The following is an 18,883-nucleotide window of genomic DNA, read 5'->3' as shown; positions in this document are numbered from 1 at the left end:
AAGAGAGAAATTAGGTTCTGTGTTGATTATAAAGGGCTCAACTCTGTCACCAAGACAGATGCTCACCCTATCTCAAGAGTAGATGAGTTGATTGACAAATTGGGTGCAGCCAAAATTACCTTGGACTTAACTGCAGGGTACTGGCAAATTGGCATGGCCCCAGGAGCAAAAGAAAAGATAGCATTCACCATACCTGATGGGCATTATCAGTTTACTGTTATGCCCTTTGGTGTAAAGAATGACCCTGCCACCTTCCAGAGGTTGGAAAAGCAAGTCCTTGCTAGATTGGAGTCCTTTAGTGCAACATATTTAGATGATATTGCTGTCTTAAGCTCCACATGGCAGGATCACCTGATCCACCTTGGGAAGGTTTAAAATGCCCTGCAGGCCTAACTATCAAGGCATCCAAATGCCAGCTAGGGCAGGCAACTGTGGTGTACTTGAGCCACCTTGGTGGAGGCCAGGTGCACATCCCTTACAACCCAAGATCCAGGTCATCCTGGACTGGGCAGCTCCAACAACCCAAACCCAAGTGAGGGCATTCCTTGGCTTGACTGGGTACTACAGGAGGTTGGTGAAGGGATATGGGTCCATTATGGCTCCCCTCACAGAACTCACCTACAAGAAGATGCCCAAAAAGGAAATCTGGACAGTTAGTTGTCAAAAGGCTCTTGACACCCGGAAAGAGGCTATGTGCTCAGCACCAATTCTCAAAGCTCCAGACTATGCCAGGCAGTTCATTATGCAGACTGATGCCTCTGAGCTAGGGATAGGAGAGGTCCTATCCCAGACCAATGATGAAGGCCAAGACTATCCCAGACCAATGATGAAGGCCAAGACCAACCTGTAGCTTTTATAAGCTGAAGGCCTCTCCCCAGGGAGCAGCGTTGGAGTGCCATTGAGAGGGAGGCCTTTGCTGTGGTTTGGTCCCTGAAGAAGCTGAGACCCTACTTCTTTGATACTCACTTCATATTTCAAACTGATCACAGACCTCTCAGATGGCTAATGCAAATGAAAGGTGAAAATCCTAAACTGTTGAGGTGGTCCATCTTCCTAAAGGGAATGGACTTTGTAGTGGAATACACATCTGGGACTGCCCATGCCAATGCAGATGGACTTTCCAGGTTCTTCCACTTAGAAAATGGAGACTCTCTAGGGAAAGGTTAGTCTCATCCTCTTTCATTTAGGGGGGGGGGGGTGAGAAAGTGCCCTCTTTCTGCATGGTTGCCCCCACTTTTTACTGAATTGCTTCTGTGCTTTGACTAGTTGTGTGCCCTGGGATCCTGCTAATCAGGAACCCAGGGCCTATGTTCTCTCCCTAAAACTGCATTGAAGCCTAACCCCAATTGGCATCTCTGGCCACGGCCCAGCCCCTGGCAAATGGTACCACAGGTACCCAGGGCACTGTGACCAGAGAAGGCCTATAAGGGCTGCAGCACTTATTGTGCCACCCTTAGAGGTCATGTACCCTTACACACACGCGCACACACACTGCCTTTGCAGGCTGCGTGTTTTGGTGAAGAACAAAGTGAAGAGTCGACATGGCACACATCTCGGTGTGCCATGCCTACAACCCACTGCCCTGGCATAGATCAATCACCCCTCTAGCTGGGTGCACTATACCAGGTGCATGAGCCCTGAACCCCTACAGTGTCTAAGTCCATTCTTAGACATTGTAAGTGCAGTGCTGCCATTAAGAGTATATGGTGCTGGGAGTTTGTCATTATGAACTCTATATCGCCATAATGGCTACACTGAAACTGAGAAAATTTGTATCAAACTTCTCAGCATATTAAACCCACACTGATGCCAGTGTGGGATTTAATGTGAAATGCACGCAGAGGGCATCTTAGAGATGCCCCTTGAAAACTAACCCACTTCTCGTGTCCAGGCTGAGTGGCTGCTTTCAGCTGCCACCACCAGACATGTTTCTGGACCCCTGGGTCGAAAGCCTGCTGCTATCTCGGACCTGAAACACTGCACATCCTGGGACAAGGTGCCAAGCCTCCTCCCCCAGGATGGGCAGGGTTCATGAAGGGGAAGCTTCAAAGGCTTTCAGCAACTGGCCCCCACTGGTTCTGACCCCCACTTTGGGCGGGAGAACCAGCGGGAAAAACAAGTGAGGAAGAGAGGTGTGCCCACTTCTGCCAACTCCATCCCTCAGGTGGGGGAGGCGAGGTGAAGCACAACTCTCAATCCCCGCCATCTTGCAGATGAGGGTACTCAGCCAACCAGGGACAGCCTCATTCCCCTCTCCCACTGGAGAGTGACATAATAGACCCCCCAGGATATAGCGGCATGGATTAGCAAATTTAGCGGCACAAAAATGGAAATTTAGCGGCACAAATATGGAAATTTAGCGGCAATTTAGCGGCATTTTATTTGGACGTTTTTCCTACAACAAACACAGATATCTGACCGAAAACGTGCTCTGTGGAGTACTGTGTGTTAAGCTGACTGCAGCAGATAGCTAAAGCAGTCTACCAGGTCACTACCTCACACGAAACGTGTAGACAAAAAATAACTGCAAGAATGTAGCTATTCACACACTCATCACTAAAGTAAACCGACAAATTGTATATGCACAGTACATGTGAGTGATGTCTACACTACATGAGTATCTCGCACACACAAACTCAGACGGAGACTGAACAAGATGTAGCTCTTCTTCCCAGCCCTTCGAATGACTGTCTTTAGATGCTCGATGACCGAGAGGTAATCTGCAACGCCAAGTGTGCCCACCAGAATGCCAACAACCTGGGCATCACAAGCCCTCTCAATCAAATAATAACGCTTCATCAATGCCCTGCTAATGTTCAGAGTCTCACGCCTGCCCTGCGCACTGGATGGGTTGAAAGTGCAGAACGCACACTTGTTCCACGTCATCATGAAGTTCGTCAGCGTCAGACTCTCTTCACCAATATAGAACACACTGTATCCTTCAAGTCCAAGTTTGCCGTCAATAGAAAACCGGCGCCCAAACTTCCTTACTATCTCTGCATCTGGGCACTCTGTGGAGTCATCAGTCTTGACAGGATGGAGGTTTGTTTTTTGGATAGAAAGTGAACCTCTTTCTGATTCGATACTGGAGAATGATACACGCGGGTACTCGGACCTCAATATGGATTCAAGACCACCAATGATATAGGAGTACACCATGTCACTAACTACCACCACGTGGCTCAGCCGGTCAGGGTACAATGTCCGAAAGGCAGCAGCACAGCTTTTCACATCCACAGGTTGGCGCCCAAATATATAGAGCACAGGCAACCTGGTACTCTGGCTCAAGCAAGCCCTTCCATAGTGAACCAGGGAATCTGCCTGCACATGCTCCGCTGCAACCTCGTCCACGCAGCAACTGCCGTATGATGTGTCCCCAAGGATGAACGTCTTGGAGCCGGTGGCTCCCTCTATCTTTGCTGCGATGGCAGCAGAGTCAACAAGAAGCTCATCTGGGAACTGGAGGGCGACCCTCTTGGATTGGTACTTTTGGATGAAGTTTAATGTTTTCTTCATCTCATAAACCTCTTCCAGGTTATCAGCCAGCGTTCTGCCGCAGGTCTCCTTGGCGACTGAGGCGCGCTTCATGACCTCAGTGCTGTCGCTGCTGAATTGCATCGCCATGGTCACCCTAAGGTCACTCTCACTCATGCTAAGTATACGCTGGAATCCGAGAGTAACAGATTGTTGGCGCTTTGCATTTCAGCTCCATGCAAGGCGCAGAGTAAGGTAGCTAGACTGTCCAGAAATGCCGCGAGACTGCAGCTCCCCCTAGTGGAACCTCGGAGTTAATCCCATGAACAGGATTACATCCATTAGAACCCCAGGATATAGCGGCTTTGTAGAAAATGCCGCGATTTCTACTAAAGTGCCGATTTCGCGGGCACTTTGGTAAAAATCGCTGCATTTTTTTAAAAGTGCCGATTTCGTGGCAAATCGCGAAATCGCGATATCCTGGAGCGTCTGAATAGGGGGTGTACCTACCCCAGGGAAGGGACCCATTGGTACTTGCCTTTTACCTACCTGTAGCGCCTCTAAGTCTAGTATTTAGGAGCACCTCTGAACCTTGCTTCCTCAGACAAGAAGAAGAAGGACTGAACAGCCGCGCTGCAGCTAACAATAGTAAGACACCCACTGACTTGGCCCCAGCCGTATCGGCCTGTCTCCCCCTCGAACCTGTCCTGCATCCAGTAACCTCGAAAACCCTGGAGGACCTGCCTGCCTTCAACCCTAAAGACTTTGTCTCCCGTGAACACCAGATTTGTTCATCTGCAACCTCTGGCTCCGGCCGGACACCGCAAATCCGCCCCACTCTGCACCCACCGCCCACGGCCCAAGCTCGAGTGGGCAAACACCACGAGGATGTGACCTTGACCAGATATCTGGCGACTCCTGACCTGCTGCAAGCCTCCAGCGGACGCCTGCCACCTAAATCCAGAAGGTCCCCTCAACCGCGACTAGGAGCTGGTAAGAAGATCCGACCCCAAAACGCACCCATGCACCCGACGCCCCATGGCCTTGGATGCCCAAAGTGACATTGCCTAACCAACCCCTAACTTCCCAAATTACCTCTCGAAGTGGTGGCCGCACCCAGAAAACCTTTGTCCCCAAGCCTGCAGTGCCTTTGCAAACCGGAGGTTCCCCATTGAAACCAACAGGGCACCCGGCGTCGAAACAGCACGCTGCACCCGGCCACCTAATGCCACTGAGGGTGCACCTTTGGTGTTACTTTGTTTCCCCATTTCCCTGAGCTAAAGTCCAGGAGCTTTGCTCCAACAACCAAGTGGCCTGCTTGCCAGCAGCCACCAACCAGAGACCCCCTATGCCCCATTGGAAAACATTGGGTCTCAGCACTCTGCACCCAGCCGCCCTAGTGCCGCTGAGGGTGCTTACCTGTTTACTGGAAATGTCCCAGAGTAGTATCCAGGTATACTACTCTGAGTAAGAAAAGTAATCCAAAAGTAATTTACCTGTAATCTTACTGAAAATCCCATTCAAAGTATATGTACTGTAATCTGAAAAGCATTGCATTATCAGTGACACTACTGTGATCAAATCAAAGTACATTTACAATTGCAATACAAACTGTGTTACAATCTGTATATTTACTGCAAAGTACTTATCACTTACCTGTGCCAGGTTTGCTTGGTTCTAGGAAATAAAATACCTAAAAGAATATTTTTGATACAAAAACAATTGGTCTGAAGTTCAGTCTTTGAGTGTGTGAATTAATTTGCCGACTGAGTGTGTACAACAAATGCTTAACACTGTCCACTGATACTGCCTGACCACACTACCACAAATAGAGAGTGAGGTGCTATTGAACTTTACCTCTGCCTACCTTTGGGGTTCTAATGGACTCTGTGCACACTATACCTCACTTTGATATAGTATATACTGAGGCAGCTTCCTATAGACAGTCATTGGCATAGCCAATAGGTCTCGCCTTTTGGAACTTATAAGTGTTTAGCTACGTCTTTAAACTATGTTGTAGAGCAGCGTGGCTGCTGTGCAGTATGTTGAAAAGTTGTAATAAAAAAGTGTTATAATTTATAACCAAGAAGACATTATGTACAACTTAAAGATCCTATTAAAAAAAAGAATTAACATAAAAAATGTCTTCTAGGTTTTTGGTACTTGCAATGCAGGGAAACAGCTTCCTTCCTGTTCTAATGCTTCTTGAGAGAGAGAGAGAGAGAGAGAGAGAGAGAGAGAGGAAGCAAGAGACAGAGAATAAGTGAAACTAAAAGAGGGGAGAATAGATAGTGCATGTCAGAATGAGAGTGACTGACCACAGGAGAGATTAAAAGAATTAGAGGATGAGTGCCTGGGTGATGGTCAGAAAGAAGGCAGAAGAATAGAGACAGGAGAGAAGAAAGAGCAGCAAAGAGAAAAAAAGGAGAGGGTAATGGGGGAGAGTGGAAACAGATCAACAGAGGAAATAAAGTAGAAGAAAAGAGTGTGAGGAAGTGCAAAAAGGTGAGAAATTAATATACAGGAAGGGGAAAATTAGAGGAAAATACATGGAAACCAGGGAGAAAAAAGTGAAGGAGAGAAAGTGAAAACTGACCTACAAGGCCTCAAGCCCACATGCTAGCTTGGCATGAATTTGAGAAGGTAACTTGAATCCATTCGGTCTTTGGCCTGTAGTATATGGAAGGAACACAAGAACACACTGGGCTTGTAACAAGGGTGGGAGAAATTAAACATTTACAGGCAAGTGCTTGCAAAATTGCCAACGTTTGATAACATCTGGAATGTTGCCAACTTTACAATGCTTTGCCTATGGATGTAAAATATTACAAAAAAGGTTTTGGAGCAAGAATTTTCCTGCAAAGGTGTTTTCTTGCTGTACCTGATTTGGCAGGGTTTTCTCTTTCATGCTTTTTCATTACCCTTTCAGGTGCAGAAAGAATCAGGCACTCATGTATGTGAAGCCACAATGCTAAAGAAGCTGCAGGCTTTCCTCACTGTGTTGGCTGCTGTCTAGCGTTTGCTGGAGCTGCACAAACTTTGGGAGCTAGGGACATGACAGACGTCCATGAGAACTAGGAGCTACTCGTGCCAATGCGAAAACGGTGCTGGCAGTCGTGTGACTCAATATGCCCACTGGAGTGCTGCGGTCGGTGTTGGAGAAGAAAACTGAAAGGGGGAGGGGAGGTAGGTAAAACGGGGGACAGGTAAAACAAAGGGGGCCACTGCCAGGGAGCACCGCAAAAGTCTCCCTGCAAAGCCACACTGCTGTACTCTACACCCAAATCCCAGTAGACACCCATGGGTAGAGGACATGGATGAGAAAGACGATTTGCCCATGGGTAGCAATGGAAAACATGATCTGCAGCTGGGTCAAGGTCCTTTAACTGGACAGGTCACATTGGAGAGGGAGGCACCTAAGGGCTCTTAGCATCTGGTGAGGCGAATGTGACGTCCTATAGCCTCAGCTTGCATCCTAGAAGAGGCGAGCACAGGCAGCCTCTGTTCTTCGTAGGGATTACATTTTATTAGCAGCAGGAACTTCTATAAGGTTTCATACATGAGCAATGAGCACCTTATTCTTACTACTTAGGAGACCCACAGGTGCTCTGGCTAAGAACCATGGCCATGGTGAGAGGGAACTCGCACAGCAAATTTAATCCGTGGTAGAGAGTTGTAATGGGGTGAGGTGTGCTGCAAGAGGAAAACACTGTCTGGCCAGGCAGTGAGAAGTGAATAACTAAAGAGCAGCTCCCCCACCTAGGGAGAGAACACCTCTGAGCACAACACAAGGGGGACCAGCTGGCCTGTTTCCATACACATGTGGTAATTATAAGTTCATGCTCCGATTAAAGATATCCATCTTTCAAAATGTATTTAGACATATGGAAGAAATGTCTTTGTTTCCAAAATATAGAGGTTACTGTAATCCACATATGGTTCAATATGTTATAGTACACACATTATCACGTATCCCGATGCATTTCGGGCGGAGCCCTTCGTCAGGGGATTAATCTACAAGAAAATCAAAACAGGACTATGATCACTTCAAAATACCATAATTCAATAAAAAAAATAATCAATCGTAAAACATGATCACTAATAAGGCATAAATCTATGCAAAACCGCAAATGCAGGTGAGTAGCTGTAACCAAGAGGAAACATAACCCGGAGTGTTAAATCCTAAAAAGAAATAGTGAAACCAGGAAAGTATCCTGGAAAAATGCTCAGAGAAAGGAAAAGAAATAGCGTAGTAATCAAAGTGCTGGCCCACGCGCTAACGTGAGCTCTGTAATTATGCGGAATACCCGTGATAGTAAAGGTAAGAAAAACAGTCGAGCACCGAGTTAAGCGGGAGAAGAAAGAAGGCTTTAAAGTCCCAAACGGAGTACTTACATATGTGAAACTACGCTCAAACTCCGCGGAGTTCCAAGCGGGAAGGATCAGCCGCGAGGTTGTTGTGAGCCGACATAAAAAGCAAAACAGGGTGAACCAACATAAAAAACGGACTGAACGTCCAGCGGAGAGTATGAAAAGAAAAAGGGATAACGGAGACTAAAGAGTCGCCATGATAGAGTATGAAAGAGATTCAGCCAAATCCATAGAAAAAGATAAAAAGGGATAAGTAATAAGAGGGTGAAAACATGTAAGTGAGGAAAACCAAAGTACTCAGTACAGATATATTATAAATAACAGAAATTCCATGCGATCATTAAGCCCATGAGGGACCATCGTGGACAGATAACGGATCCAAAAGTTCTCACGTTTTAGTAATGTGTTCTTATTGTTCAGCGTGATCTGAACTTGTTCCAATATTTGGAATTTTAGTTGAGCCACAGTATGTCTATCCTCCATGAAATGGGTGGCGACAGTGGACTTGAGGTTCTGTGTGCGGATATTGCTCTTATGTTCTAAGATCCTCACGCGGATCTTTCTTTCGGTATGGCCGACGTAGCATTTGCCACAGGGGCATTTTAAAACATAGATAACGTTACTGCTGTTACAGGTTGCGTTCCCCTTAAGTTTTATGGAGTTACCTTTCATGGCATGATTGATAGTATTGCCAAGGATACAGTTATTGCAATTACTGCAATTATAGCAGGGTTTTAGACCAGTGTAGATTGTGTTGGTTTTTGTTCTGCTGGGTTGACTCAGGATTTCTTTTAAGTTCTTGCCTCTAGTAAATGCAAACATGGGAGGTTGGCTAAATAATCCCTTAAAGTCTGGTTCCATATATAAGATAAACATGGGAACCTCACCCGTAAAGAGAGAAATATATTACAAAAACTGGCGGATAACCCTGACATCACTTGTCAAAATGCCGACAAAGGTGGTGCCCTTGTGATCATGGACACCACCTTTTATGAACAACAAATCACAGTGCATATTAGTGATTCCAACACCTATGATGTCTTACCAGGGGACCCTACCCTGGAGTTCACCAACAACTTGACACACATCATTAACATGGCCTTTGAAAACGGTACCATCAATGATAAAACCAGAAGATACCTGACACCCATCAACCCTAGACCACCTGTACTATATATGCTACCTAAAATGCATAAACATCCGACAAACCCGCCGTTTCGACCAATTGTGTCTACCATAGGTAGTATCCATGAGAACGTGGGTACATTTTTAGACAAATATCTCCAACCATTTGTTCTTGCTACTGAGTCACACGTCAAAGACACTACGGATTTTCTCCTCAAGTTGGAACCGGTTATGAACGAATTGAAACACACTCAATTGATCATGTGTACTGTGGACGTCTGTTCCCTGTATACCTCCATTCCTCACGATGGAGGTATTGAAGCTATCGAACATGTACTGGCTCAGTCAGATCTGGATCCGGATCTAAAAGTTTTTCTGATGCAACTTACCATGTTTACCCTCTACCACAGTTATTTTACTGTTCTAGACAAATGGTTTTTACAACTCAACGGAACGGCCATGGGAAATTCGGCAGCTCCTTGCTACGCTAACATCTATATGAGACTTTTTGAGGAATCACACATCTTATGTCAAAGCAGCTGGCGAGAACATGGCAGGTTATACCTGCGTTACATAGACGACATATTCCTACTGTGGGAAGGTACCATTGACACTCTTATCACCTTTCTGGCTACTTGGAATAACATCAACCAACGGATACAATTTACTTGGGACTACAATGAGCAATGCGTCCATTATCTGGACATGAAAGTTCTGAGAGAACAAGGAGAATGGTCTACTACTATCTTCCGTAAACCTACGGATAGAAATTCTACCTTGCACTATAAAAGCTTTCACCGCATGGGTTTGAAGAACAATTTACCTTACGCACAAACCCTTCGAGTCAAACGAATTGTCTCCAAAGAAGATGAATGTAAAGAACAGATCAATACTGTTTTGGAACGACTCAAAGCTCGTGGATACCCTACCCCCATACTTGACCTGGCAGCCCAGAGGAGCGAGAAATGCTTGAGAACTACATTATTGCAACCCAAATTGAAGACACCGTCTGATCGTATGGTGGTAGTTTCCAAATATTCCAAGGCATCTAATCGATTTCAACAAATCATTCGCAAGCACTGGGCTATCTTATCTATGGAACCAGACTTTAAGGGATTATTTAGCCAAAATCCCATGTTTGCATTTACTAGAGGCAAGAACTTAAAAGAAATCCTGAGTCAACCCAGCAGAACAAAAACCAACACAATCTACACTGGTCTAAAACCCTGCTATAATTGCAGTAATTGCAATAACTGTATCCTTGGCAATACTATCAATCATCCCATGAAAGGTAACTCCATAAAACTTAAGGTGAACGCAACCTGTAACAGCAGTAACGTTATCTATGTTTTAAAATGCCCCTGTGGCAAATGCTACGTCGGCCATACCGAAAGAAAGATCCGCGTGAGGATCTTAGAACATAAGAGCAATATCCGCACACAGAACCTCAAGTCCACTGTCGCCACCCATTTCATGGAGAATAGACATACTGTGGCTCAACTAAAATACCAAATATTGGAACAAGTTCAGATCACGCTGAACAATAAGAACACATTACTAAAACGTGAGAACTTTTGGATCCGTTATCTGTCCACGATGGTCCCTCATGGGCTTAATGATTGCATGGAATTTCTCTGTTATTTATAATCTATCTGTACTGAGTACTTTGGTTTTCCTCACTTACATGTTTTCACCCTCTTATTACTTATCCCTTTTTATCTTTTTCTATGGATTTGGCTGAATCTCTTTCATACTCTATCATGGCGACTCTTTAGTCTCCGTTATCCCTTTTTCTTTTCATACTCTCCGCTGGACTTTCAGTCCGTTTTTTATGTTGGTTCACCCTGTTTTGCTTTTTATGTCGGCTCACAACAACCTCGCGGCTGATCCTTCCCGCTTGGAACTCCGCGGAGTTTGAGCGTAGTTTCACATATGTAAGTACTCCGTTTGGGACTTCAAAGCCTTCTTTCTTCTCCCGCTTAACTCGGTGCTCGACTGTTTTTCTTACCTTTACTATCACGGGTATTCCGCATAATTACAGAGCTCACGTTAGCGCGTGGGCCAGCACTTTGATTACTACGCTATTTCTTTTCCTTTCTCTGAGCATTTTTCCGGGATACTTTCCTGGTTTCACTATTTTTTTTTAGGATTTAACACTCCGGGTTATGTTTCCTCTTGGTTACAGCTAATCACCTGCATTTGCGGTTTTGCATAGATTGATGCCTTATTATTGATCATGTTTTACGATTGATTATTTTTTTATTGAATTATCGTATTTTGAAGTGATCATAGTCCTGTTTTGATTTTCTTGTAGATTAATCCCCTGACGAAGGGCTCCGCCCGAAATGCATCGGGATACGTGATAATGTGTGTACTATAGAACTAGAGAAGAGGCTTGGGCGCACAGCAAACGTGGGATAAACACAAATTGTGAAGGGCGGTTGATGAGATGGGACAAGTAAAGGTGCTCCAACAGGTGACGTAACTAGCCAATACGTCCAGAAATATAACGAAACAGTGTGTTACGTGATACGTAAGCACATCCCTGTATACGGGCACACTTGTAGAGTTCAGCGTCGCTGATTCAAAAAATAGTTCAAATTGGAAGGTTTTCAAAGTTTATATATATTTAGTGCATATTCAAGATATCCATTGTACAGTGGCGTTACATCACGCCATATGTTCCATTGACAGTAATCCAATGAATAGTATTGCAAGGTATGCTCCAATGCATTTCGGACTCGTATAGTCCTTTATCAAGGAGCACTGTGGGAAGGATACAATAACTGCATGTTAGATCAACGGAAAAATGAGCAATTAACAAGTTGTGTGCGTGCAGTCAAAAACGCGTGGGTGAAGGAACACCAAGAAAAAACACCAAGAAAGAAGTCGGTGCATGCGGTTCAAGAAATGGACATTAAGGCATGCGATCAAAAAAACGGCAGTTTGTGAGCCGGTTTGTCTAGGTGGGGGAAGGTGATATTCAGAGTGACCATGCATGGGGGTAACTACCATTGTGTGAAGCGTTAAATAAATCCTAAAGGCAGCGCTAGTTGGGAGAGTGATCGAAGACCAGGACGACGATGAAACGAGGGTGATTGAACAAAATGGAAAGAGTCTTACACTTCCACTTTTAACGAGCGGCTCACGTAGTGCTGCAAACAAGGGGGAAATCAATCAGCAGTTGTCACAAGCGGAGACGCTTGTAAAAGGATAAACAAGCCGTCAAGCGGTCACAATAACTTACTGTGTGGGGTTCGAAGAGGTGGACTACATGACTCGAGCTTCACGGAGGTACTGCGAAGTTCGTGGTGAGGGTAAAGAATGTTAGAAATAAAGAACAGACACCCGAGTGAACGTGAAACCGTGGTGGCCATCTTGTAAAGGTGAAATAAGCCGTAAAATGAATAAAAAAGTAATAGCAGGTACAAGTCACAATATACATGTAGAACGGGGGTTCAATATATCAAGCAATCAGGTTATAGATAACAACTCAGTTCGGTTCTGTCATTGAGCCCAAAGGGCTTGAGAGATTGGAGTTTGTAAATCCACGATGTCTCCCGTTGTAGGAGGGTTTTGTTGTTGTCTCTACCCTCACAGTGGGTGACCATTTCCAGTACCAAATATTTCAACTGGGCTATGCTGTGTTGTGCCTCGTTGAAATGAGTAGCCACAATGGACTTAGTGTTCTTAGTTCGGATGTTTGACTTGTGCTCATTGAGTCTGATTTTTATTTTTCTGCTGGTTTTGCCTACGTAGATCTTCCCACATGGGCATTTCAGCAAGTAAATCAGGTTAGCCGAATCGCAGGTGGCATCAACTTTTAGAGGAATCTCAAAACCTTTCATGGGATGATGTATGACGTTGCCCACTATGACATTATTGCAGTTGCTGCAGTGATGACAGGGACGCGTGCCTGTGTGTTTCCTTGGTGTATCAGTGGGTCTTGATAAGATTTCTCTGATGTTCATAGGACAGTTGTAAGCAAAGATGGGGGGATCTTTGAAAAGGTTTCCAAAATCCGGTTCCGACGATAAGATGCGCCAGTGTCTTAATATGATTTTTTTGTAACATTTACTCACAGTGGAGAATTTGGAGACCAATGTCAATCTAGGATTGAGATCCTTTTTTCTGCTTTGCAAAGCTTCAGTCCTTGGGATGGTGAGTGCTCTGTTTTGTGCATCCTTAATGATGTTGTCGGGATAACCTCTAGTGGAAAACCTAGAGGCCATGGTTTGAATTTGGGAGTCTCTCCTATGTTCATCTGATACTATCCGGGTAACTCTCAACATCTGGCTGAATGGAAGATGTCTTTTTAAAGATTCTTGATGGAAACTACTATACAGTAGAGTATTGTTGCGGTCCGTTTCCTTGCGGTATAAATCGGTTTCAATGCCATCTGTGGTGATTTTTACAAGTACATCCAAGAATGTAATTTCTGTGGCTGAAATATTCCAGGTGAACTCAATACGGTCATCTCTGGTGTTCAGTGTAGATAAGGCTAATTCCAGGTGTTCTCGGGATTCTTTCCAAATAAAGAAAAGGTCATCTATATATCGAGCATATAGTATGAGGTTGTCTTTCCAATCCGTGTGGTTTTCAATGTAGTTTGCTTCAAAGTTGCCCATGTAGATATTGGCGTATGTCGGCGCGGCGCAATTGCCCATTGCCATCCCAGACATTTGTAAATACCAATGATCCTCAAAACAAAAATAGCTGTGATACAAAGTAAAGATCATGAGCTCTAAAATGAATGTTTTCAAAGAATCTGCAATGTCCGATTTTAGTAAGGCTGATTCAATAGCCTCGATGCCCCCAGCGTGGGGAATAGAGGTGTATAGACTCTTAACGTCAGCGGTACATAGTAGTATTCGTTCATCTTTCTTGATTTCAACAGAGTTTAATTTATTGATGAAGTCAGTGGTGTCACGAATGTAACTTTTCAAATTGGTAACCATGGGTTGCAAGTGGCGGTCAATAAATTTGCCTGTGGGTTCGTGGATTGACCCCCGTGTAGACACGATGGGCCGGAATGGAGGATCCATTAAGTTCTTGTGTATCTTTGGCAGCATGGTGAGAGTAGGACTTTTGGGATAGTCCACGGTCAGATATCGCTTGGTTCTATCATCAATGATATTGTTTTCTCTTGCTGTGTCGACAATATTGAGTAGCATGGTTTTGTACTCTTTTGTCGGGTTGCTCTCAAGTGGCTGGTATGTTTGGACGTCTAAAACGTGTTCTCTGGCTCTGCAGGTGTAGAGATCCGCATTGAGGATGACTAAGGCACCACCCTTGTCAGCTTTCAAACATTTGATCATAGTGTTATTAGCGATGTTCTTCAATGTGTCATGTTCCTTGTTAGTGATGTTCCTTCTTTTGGTTTTTTTGAAATTAATCTTGGCGATGTCCTGACGGACTAAAGTTTCAAAATTGTCAATACTCTTGTGGCTGCTTGGAGGCATATAGTTGCTTTTAGGTCGTAGGCCCAATAATTGATCAGGTTTAGTTTCCACAACTGGTTCCAAAACTTTTTCGAAAAAGTGCTTTAAGCGTAGTTTTCTAGTGAGCTTAAATGTACTGACTTCTAATTCAAGGAGGTTGGTGTTGTTGGTTGGGATGAATGACATACCCTTTTGTAATGTTTTAATTTCGAAAGGTGTAAGATTGGTATCAGAAATGTTTATGACTAACGATTCTTTCTTGTCTTGGGTTTGTTCAGAGGTTGGCTCTTCTCGTTGTCTTTTCTTTGATCTTTTGCCCCGTCTGGGTCGTCGATTCTGTCTGGGCCTAATTCTAAAAAAGGCTCCGTGGTGGTTGTCGATGAGGTGGATGCTTGAGCTGGACGCTCTTTGGAGGTTGTTCGTTCACTTGGTTGAGGTCTTGGGGGACGGTTGGTGGTATCGCTATCAGATGATGAGGTGTCAGTGTTCTGGGAATATGGTTTGTTTCTTCGTCGTTGGGCGTAAACTTCCGCCCAAGTATAAACTTCCCCAAGTTTGTAGTCTAAAATGTCACGCCTAAATTTGCGTAACTTACGTTCGTTGATTTCCCTGGTGTGACGGTCAATTTGTCGATTGATGTCTTCCAATGTGGTGTTTAGTTCCTCAGGGGTCATAAGATCTTTAAGTTCGCTTTCGGTGGTGGTGATTTCCAAAGATAGTTCTTGGAGGATTCCTGACAGTTCCTCTATAATTAACAAGATTAAATCCAAGCTACACTTGTTTAGGATAGCGTACCATCTATCAAGGAAGGTTTTAGAATTCTTGCATAGGGAAGGTTTTAACGCAATGCGTAGGCCGCGGGGAATACGGAGTGATTTGTGATACTTGATGAGGGTATTCGCGTGGAGTTTTTGGTTCACACGACGTTTCGATAAGTACAGTAGTTGCTTGAGACATTGTTCCTTCGTTCTACTCGAAGGTGTTTGAGTTAAATCATCGTTGATCAATGCATATATCCTTTCCGTTGCGTCAGAATCAAATGCCAATGTTTCGGCATGGGCTTCAGTGGATTTAGATATATCTTCGTATTGCATCTTAAAGATGATCCGGAGGGCGTGCTGCCAGCCTACAAGGCAGTGGGATATAGATATAGAACTAGAGAAGAGGCTTGGGCGCACAGCAAACGTGGGATAAACACAAATTGTGAAGGGCGGTTGATGAGATGGGACAAGTAAAGGTGCTCCAACAGGTGACGTAACTAGCCAATACGTCCAGAAATATAACGAAACAGTGTGTTACGTGATACGTAAGCACATCCCTGTATACGGGCACACTTGTAGAGTTCAGCGTCGCTGATTCAAAAAATAGTTCAAATTGGAAGGTTTTCAAAGTTTATATATATTTAGTGCATATTCAAGATATCCATTGTACAGTGGCGTTACATCACGCCATATGTTCCATTGACAGTAATCCAATGAATAGTATTGCAAGGTATGCTCCAATGCATTTCGGACTCGTATAGTCCTTTATCAAGGAGCACTGTGGGAAGGATACAATAACTGCATGTTAGATCAACGGAAAAATGAGCAATTAACAAGTTGTGTGCGTGCAGTCAAAAACGCGTGGGTGAAGGAACACCAAGAAAAAACACCAAGAAAGAAGTCGGTGCATGCGGTTCAAGAAATGGACATTAAGGCATGCGATCAAAAAAACGGCAGTTTGTGAGCCGGTTTGTCTAGGTGGGGGAAGGTGATATTCAGAGTGACCATGCATGGGGGTAACTACCATTGTGTGAAGCGTTAAATAAATCCTAAAGGCAGCGCTAGTTGGGAGAGTGATCGAAGACCAGGACGACGATGAAACGAGGGTGATTGAACAAAATGGAAAGAGTCTTACACTTCCACTTTTAACGAGCGGCTCACGTAGTGCTGCAAACAAGGGGGAAATCAATCAGCAGTTGTCACAAGCGGAGACGCTTGTAAAAGGATAAACAAGCCGTCAAGCGGTCACAATAACTTACTGTGTGGGGTTCGAAGAGGTGGACTACATGACTCGAGCTTCACGGAGGTACTGCGAAGTTCGTGGTGAGGGTAAAGAATGTTAGAAATAAAGAACAGACACCCGAGTGAACGTGAAACCGTGGTGGCCATCTTGTAAAGGTGAAATAAGCCGTAAAATGAATAAAAAAGTAATAGCAGGTACAAGTCACAATATACATGTAGAACGGGGGTTCAATATATCAAGCAATCAGGTTATAGATAACAACTCAGTTCGGTTCTGTCATTGAGCCCAAAGGGCTTGAGAGATTGGAGTTTGTAAATCCACGATGTCTCCCGTTGTAGGAGGGTTTTGTTGTTGTCTCTACCCTCACAGTGGGTGACCATTTCCAGTACCAAATATTTCAACTGGGCTATGCTGTGTTGTGCCTCGTTGAAATGAGTAGCCACAATGGACTTAGTGTTCTTAGTTCGGATGTTTGACTTGTGCTCATTGAGTCTGATTTTTATTTTTCTGCTGGTTTTGCCTACGTAGATCTTCCCACATGGGCATTTCAGCAAGTAAATCAGGTTAGCCGAATCGCAGGTGGCATCAACTTTTAGAGGAATCTCAAAACCTTTCATGGGATGATGTATGACGTTGCCCACTATGACATTATTGCAGTTGCTGCAGTGATGACAGGGACGCGTGCCTGTGTGTTTCCTTGGTGTATCAGTGGGTCTTGATAAGATTTCTCTGATGTTCATAGGACAGTTGTAAGCAAAGATGGGGGGATCTTTGAAAAGGTTTCCAAAATCCGGTTCCGACGATAAGATGCGCCAGTGTCTTAATATGATTTTTTTGTAACATTTACTCACAGTGGAGAATTTGGAGACCAATGTCAATCTAGGATTGAGATCCTTTTTTCTGCTTTGCAAAGCTTCAGTCCTTGGGATGGTGAGTGCTCTGTTTTGTGCATCCTTAATGATGTTGTCGGGATAACCTCTAGTGGAAAACCTAGAGGCCATGGTTTGAATTTGGGAGTCTCTCCTATGTTCATCTGATACTATCCGGGTAACTCTCAACATCTGGCTGAATGGAAGATGTCTTTTTAAAGATTCTTGATGGAAACTACTATACAGTAGAGTATTGTTGCGGTCCGTTTCCTTGCGGTATAAATCGGTTTCAATGCCATCTGTGGTGATTTTTACAAGTACATCCAAGAATGTAATTTCTGTGGCTGAAATATTCCAGGTGAACTCAATACGGTCATCTCTGGTGTTCAGTGTAGATAAGGCTAATTCCAGGTGTTCTCGGGATTCTTTCCAAATAAAGAAAAGGTCATCTATATATCGAGCATATAGTATGAGGTTGTCTTTCCACTAGAAAACTACGCTTAAAGCACTTTTTCGAAAAAGTTTTGGAACCAGTTGTGGAAACTAAACCTGATCAATTATTGGGCCTACGACCTAAAAGCAACTATATGCCTCCAAGCAGCCACAAGAGTATTGACAATTTTGAAACTTTAGTCCGTCAGGACATCGCCAAGATTAATTTCAAAAAAACCAAAAGAAGGAACATCACTAACAAGGAACATGACACATTGAAGAACATCGCTAATAACACTATGATCAAATGTTTGAAAGCTGACAAGGGTGGTGCCTTAGTCATCCTCAATGCGGATCTCTACACCTGCAGAGCCAGAGAACACGTTTTAGACGTCCAAACATACCAGCCACTTGAGAGCAACCCGACAAAAGAGTACAAAACCATGCTACTCAATATTGTCGACACAGCAAGAGAAAACAATATCATTGATGATAGAACCAAGCGATATCTGACCGTGGACTATCCCAAAAGTCCTACTCTCACCATGCTGCCAAAGATACACAAGAACTTAATGGATCCTCCATTCCGGCCCATCGTGTCTACACGGGGGTCAATCCACGAACCCACAGGCAAATTTATTGACCGCCACTTGCAACCCATGGTTACCAATTTGAAAAGTTACATTCGTGACACCACTGACTTCATCAATAAATTAAACTCTGTTGAAATCAAGAAAGATGAACGAATACTACTATGTACCGCTGACGTTAAGAGTCTATACACCTCTATTCCCCACGCTGGGGGCATCGAGGCTATTGAATCAGCCTTACTAAAATCGGACATTGCAGATTCTTTGAAAACATTCATTTTAGAGCTCATGATCTTTACTTTGTATCACAGCTATTTTTGTTTTGAGGATCATTGGTATTTACAAATGTCTGGGATGGCAATGGGCAATTGCGCCGCGCCGACATACGCCAATATCTACATGGGCAACTTTGAAGCAAACTACATTGAAAACCACACGGATTGGAAAGACAACCTCATACTATATGCTCGATATATAGATGACCTTTTCTTTATTTGGAAAGAATCCCGAGAACACCTGGAATTAGCCTTATCTACACTGAACACCAGAGATGACCGTATTGAGTTCACCTGGAATA

At 44.1% G+C, this 18,883-nt stretch overlaps 1 protein-coding gene and 1 pseudogene across 13 annotated transcripts in view; one reads left to right on the top strand and one right to left on the bottom strand.

Moving 5' to 3' along the window:
- Positions 1-18,883, top strand: part of ELF1 (E74 like ETS transcription factor 1) — a 665,417-nt gene that overhangs the window by 567,734 nt on the left and 78,800 nt on the right. The window lies entirely within an intron of this gene.
- Positions 2,605-3,651, bottom strand: LOC147698327 (2-(3-amino-3-carboxypropyl)histidine synthase subunit 2 pseudogene; annotated as a pseudogene).

Source organism: Lissotriton vulgaris, chromosome 8, assembly GCF_964263255.1.
Source record: "Lissotriton vulgaris chromosome 8, aLisVul1.2, whole genome shotgun sequence".
NCBI classification, from domain to species: domain Eukaryota; kingdom Metazoa; phylum Chordata; class Amphibia; order Caudata; family Salamandridae; genus Lissotriton; species Lissotriton vulgaris.
Note: the sequence above shows the minus strand (reverse complement) of the source record. Positions and strands in the feature narration are given on the sequence as shown.